Source organism: Dendrobates tinctorius, unplaced genomic scaffold (genome assembly GCF_039654945.1).
Source record: "Dendrobates tinctorius isolate UK_male_01 unplaced genomic scaffold, ASM3965494v1 ptg000232l, whole genome shotgun sequence".
In the NCBI taxonomy this organism is placed as follows: domain Eukaryota; kingdom Metazoa; phylum Chordata; class Amphibia; order Anura; family Dendrobatidae; genus Dendrobates; species Dendrobates tinctorius.
Genome location: NW_027361899.1, coordinates 1,602,349 through 1,608,122, shown reverse-complemented (window position 1 = coordinate 1,608,122; position 5,774 = coordinate 1,602,349). Strand labels below are relative to the sequence as shown.

General features: G+C 43.1%; 1 long non-coding RNA gene across 1 annotated transcript; it reads left to right on the top strand.

Annotated features, from left to right (window-relative positions):
- The first annotated feature begins 237 nt into the window (after positions 1-237).
- On the top strand, positions 238-5,531 carry LOC141059999 (uncharacterized). The gene is made up of 2 exons (XR_012222640.1): positions 238-3,477; positions 4,069-5,531. It is a non-coding gene; the product is annotated as an uncharacterized lncRNA (long non-coding RNA).
- Positions 5,532-5,774: the final 243 nt, after the last annotated feature.

The following is a 5,774-nucleotide window of genomic DNA, read 5'->3' as shown; positions in this document are numbered from 1 at the left end:
ACGTAGTACACCGAGGAACAGACACTCCATTTAGCCTGTTAGCACCTTAGGAAGAAGGTAACGAGGTATTCGTGTTATATGTGGCATTACATTGTAAAGTTTCCTGAATGCATTTGGCCAGAAAAAGGGCAAGACATGGTTAATCTCATTATACAGTTATCTGCCCTTACAGTGAAATCCCGTGATTTTGAGTTTCTTTGTGGAAATTGATTTTGATAAGTCTAAAGAGCTACAGAATTCTGTGAAGGACGACGCTGCATTCTGATGGGAGGGGTGAAGGATGGAGCTGCGTAGTTTTTCTTCTCCCTTCGCTCTTATCTCTGCTGAGTGTGAGCTGTGCTCAAAATTCTCTGTAATTCTATCCGTAAGGTACACGCTGAAAGATTTGTGCATTTTAAAGCAACAGTACTTAATTGAAGATTGGAAGTTAAAAGTAAGATATGGTGCCTAATTTAGAAGGGAATTGTAAGTGATTGCTTGGTCATTAATGTGTTTGAACCTGCTTTTAGTTGTGTGATTGATTTGTATAGCAAATTGTGTCAAATTACAAGAGACAGAGAAGGAAGGAAGCAGTAAAACAAGTGGGACAAACATTGAAAAAGGCAAAAATACCAGAGTGTGAATGTTTGGATGTACAAAAAGGCACAGACAAGGGAAGAAAATAGCAAGTGAATAAATGATGCTTGAGAATGTGCAGCAGTGTGGAAGGTGTATTATGAATGTTTGATTGACAAAGTGTAACCAGAGACCCAGACAAAACAGATGGACTTGTAAACACTGTGGTCAGACTCAGACAAACCCAGACTGAATAGCTACTTGTGTGACCTGTGCTACTGACCTAAGAGAATTGCACTAAATCCTATCCAGACAAGATCATAAGAAGCTGACATAATAGTGTGGATAGTGGGTAGTGGGACATTGGCCCTTGAGGAGTAAGCTGACAGTAGACATCAGACGGCCAACCCCATGAGGACCTAGAAGTGTGACTAGAATAAGAAAGATACAGGTGTATTATCCCTGGAGCCCCTCTGACCAGCTAGCTTTGCTGAAGCAGCTGCCTGCCCCTGAAGACCAACCATTCCCGTTTTACAGACACATAAAGGAAGTACAGCAAACATATAAGTGTACCTGGGCAGACCTAGAGAGGTTGATGAGTTTAAAGGCAGGTGACGCACTAGATCATATAATTAAGACACACAGATGTGACAAAGAATCAGGCTTGGGGCATGGATGATAAATCTGCACGATCTGGGGAGACGTACTGTGAGTCACTAAGACAATGGGCTGCAGTAGAACAATCAGAGCAGTCTGTACTCCTGACTAATGTGACACAGCAAAAAGGAGAGAAAGTAGAGATATACCTTGGACGGTTACAGCTGAAATGGGCAGACATGGGGTACATATGCATTAACCCACTTGATGTTAGAATACTGGTGAATGCATTCATTGACGGTATGAACAAAGACTTACGAGACGCAGTACAGACAGCCAGACCTGAATGGAGACATGTAGATCCGAAAGACCTCCTTAAGGTAGCTAAAGAAATTGAGCAAACAAGGACAATAAAACGACCTGTCATGTATGCTGGAGCACAAGGAAAACAGTGGAGACGTAATAGGGAAGGCATGTGAGATGACACTGACGATCCATGCCATACTCCTACAAGTTCAACCAAAACATCTGTCTATGGCCAGACAGCTCCGACTTGAGTGTGCTCTACTAATTCCTGAGTATGTCACTCCTCAAAAGATGTAACGTTCTGAATCCAGCCACCCTCCTGCCTGTGGATTCAGAAAAGGGGGAATTGGTGACCGTATTGGCAAGTGAGGAAGGATACTTTGACATGACGCATGAACATGTCTGCATAGAACTGATGAGTCAGGAGACAGTTGGGTTTGCACACATTCATGAAAAACCTGTTCCTAATGCAGACTTTGAGTTTCTTTTTTGTAGATTGCCCCAGATACCACCAGGATGGACGATTCTACACTGGATATGCAGTAGTATCCTCACATGAGGTAATCCGAGCGGAACCACTCTCTCCTCACATGTCGGCGCAGGAGGCAGAGTTGAAGGCACTCACTGAGGCGTGTAGAGCCGCTGCAGGTAAAGTCGCTAATATTTTCACAGATTCGAAGCCCATTAAAAATGCAGAGCTGGTGAAACAATTGATGGAGGCATTGATGTTACCAGTCCAGGTTGGCATTGTCAAGGTAAAAGCACACACAAAAGGTGACTCCGTGGAGGTAGAGGGCAATAGAAGGGCGAACGAGGCTGCTAAAATAGCACAAGGCGGCCTAGAGAGAGCAGTGGACGGTGGCGGGGAGTCAGCGTATTCCAGCCACATTGGGTCTAGATGTCCTGAAATCCCTCCAGCAAAAGGCTGCCCAAACAGAGAAGGTACACCGAGGGAGACTGGGAGCTGAGCTGAACTCAAATGGAGTATGGGAGAATAAGGATAAAATGTGCCCACCAAAGTCCCTGTTCCCAATCATGGCGCAAGCAGCACATGGCCCCAATCACACCTCAAAAAGTCACATGTGTGCCATGGTAGATGCCTTCTGGATCGCTCCTGGCTTCAGTTGCGCAGCCGCGAAACTTGTACAATCATGCCTCATCTGTGCACAGCACAACCCAGGTAAAACAGTAAAAGTCCCTAAGAAAGCGACACCTAGGCCTCTCTACCCGTTTCAGAGACGGCAGATTGACGACATACAGCTACCAAGGTAGGAGTGTATGCAAATATCCTAGTATGTGTAGATCTCTTCTCTGGATGGCCAGTGGCCTACCCGGTGAAAACGGCTACAGCTCGAGCCACTGCAAAGAAACTGGTGATGGAACTAGTACCACGATTCGGTGTCCCTGAAACAATTGAATCAGACAGAGGTACACACTTTACTGCTGAGGTAATGCAAAATGTAATGCAAATGATAGGTGTAGAACAAGCATTTCATACACCCTACCACCCACAGAGTTCAGGGAAGGTAGAGAGAATGAACGGGACACTAAAATTGAAAATACAGAAAACCATGGAGCAGACCCATAGACCATGGCCAGAGTGTCTCCCATTAGCATTATTCTCAGTAAGGTACACACCCACGGGGAAAACTAAACTGTCACCCTTCGAGATACTGTTTGGAAGACCACCGAACACAGGGTTGTACTACCCACAGGTCTTAACACTCAATGTGGATAATTTGACAAGTTATGTAATCCAGTTGCAAAAGCATTTAACTCAAATGCATTCTCTAGTTTTCTCTTCCACTCCAGATCCAGATAGTGTGGAAGGAATCACTGTCTACAACCTGGTGATTACGTATATGTCAAGAAACACTCCAGAAAGACTCTTGAACCCCGATATCAAGGACCTTACCAAGTACTCCTGACAACGCCTACTTCTGTTAAGTTGGAAGGACGACCAACCTGGATCCACGCATCACATTGCAAACTAGCCACAGGAGTTAACAAAGCATAAGAGTGCATAATGTTTTGGTTTGGTTTTGTTGCATTATCTGTAATAATGGTAGCTGCGTGGGACAATCTAAATTCTCCAATGTCCTTGAATAATAAGTTTATACAACATCATGAAAAAATACTAAATGATTGGTCAAATCATTTGCTGGATCTGCACACATTCACCAGTATCAGCCACTAGTATTCCGTTCCTTGTTATTCCTATGCCACCCGAGGAATTATTTGCCTGGACCAGTTGTTCTGATACACTTGCTAATAATGCCACAAATAATGTGAAGTTATGGAACACAACTGTTGGAATACCTATTGTGGGATGGGTAGGATACCCTTGGTGGCAGGGTAATCTTTCAGGAAGTAATACATACCTTCAATATCTGGCATATAAAGGGGGGGCTTGGGTACCCAGGAATAGAACTCGATTAACCTACCTGGGGCAAATTCCAATGTATGGCCTACAAGTTAGTTTTAATGTAACTTCCCACTCTACTGATGCCTTCAAACCAATACTGCTAGAAAGAAGGTTGCATAACACGTCCTGGGAGTATTCCAATTTATTTCCCCAGGGCAATAATGAAACTTGTTTTAATATTTCAGGTAATATACCTTGCAACGAGTCATCTGGATATGAGAAAGGAACTCCCACCTGTGGAAATCCCGATGTAGGGTAGTGTAGCCCTTTAGGACAACTTCCAAATTGGTGTATGCTTCAGAATGTATCTGCGTTCATAGATTTAGTTCATAGACTGGTATTACAACATTCAGCCCTATGGGACCTACCTAGTGACATGTTCTGGGTATGTGGAGACAATGCATATAAATGGTTGCCAGTAGGGGTAAAAGGTGCTTGTACTCTGGGTCGTTTGACTCCAGCTACCTTTGTTATTCCGAATGACCAGTTGAGTACTCAGAGCATACCTAAACACACGTTGTACAAAAGAGCTGCTGACAATACACCTCGTCCCTCTGGGAGACCACATATAGTGCAGATGAGTGTGGCTAATAAAATTGTCAGCTCTATTTTTATTTATCCTATGATCACTCAAATGTGGGATAAATTAGTCAGGGCTACAGATTACTTAGATGACCAAATATGGGATATATTGGAGATATTGAACACCACCGTTGCTGTCCAAAATCAGCTCATCATAGCCACTAATCAGCATACCATAGTATTAGATTATTTAACTGCAGCGCAAGGAGGTATGTGTCAAGTCATCGGACCAGCTTGCTGTCATTATATAGATCCCAACAGTAGTTTAAAGTTAAGATCAAAAATAGAGGATGTTCAAAAACTTAGAGATCAGTACGATAAAGACAATGATCGTACTAAGGATAGTTGGTGGTCAGATACATTCTCCTTTCTTAATCCAGCTAATTGGTTTAAGGGTATTGGAGGCTGGATAGCTGGGATTATACTAAGTCTATTACGTATTGTTGTTTGTATCTTCGTAATATATGTGCTATTGAAACTTGTTTTTTGGTGTATCTCTGTATGCAAGAAAAGATGTAGAAATAGATAAGGAAGTTTGACTGTAAACAACAAGAATTTAACTATTATTCCTTTGAGTCCTAGATTGACATCTCATTTCTGGCATGAAGGAGCGTACTCTTGCAATGATGGACGTGGCTTCAGTATCTGGGGGATGGAGAAGGTAGAAGACCTGTCTCCCTTGGGCAACCCGTCGGCCTGGGATAGTACCTGGTGAACGAGCCACTATCCGCTGTTGTTGCAGGATCCAGTGTTCCAGATTGTGGAAAATGAAGATGTCAAAGGGGGGAATGATAGGAACTGAAGGAGTTAAATTGAGTTCTGTCTATGTTGCATTCTCTTGTTTAAAACCTTATCTGTTCTTCGAGGAGATGTCTCAGACATCTCCCTTGTGAACCAAGGTCAAATACCTCTGCTTTTTCGCCTAAATGACTTTCTTTGTCTAAAACAAGTTGTAAAATCATTTGTACTGCGCATGTCTGTAAATGTTTAAATTCTTTACTATAAAAGACGGAAGCCTAACTGATAAGCCAGAGGCGTCTTGAGAGGCATCCCGAGTGGTTTTATACAGCTGGTGTCTGTGTAGTTCTTCTCGACGGAGCTGATTTAATTAGAGACATATGATGCTTCACACCTAAGAACATCGGTCCTTCAGATGAAAGAGTAATCTGAGGGATCCCGACAACATGTATGGATAGCGTACACATTCAAAATATATGTCTATACATCAGGAGGCAGGCTCAGACGGTGTCAGGCACAGTATGGATTTGACGGCCCAGATTACACAGCGGAGGAGCAGGGAGAGGTAAAG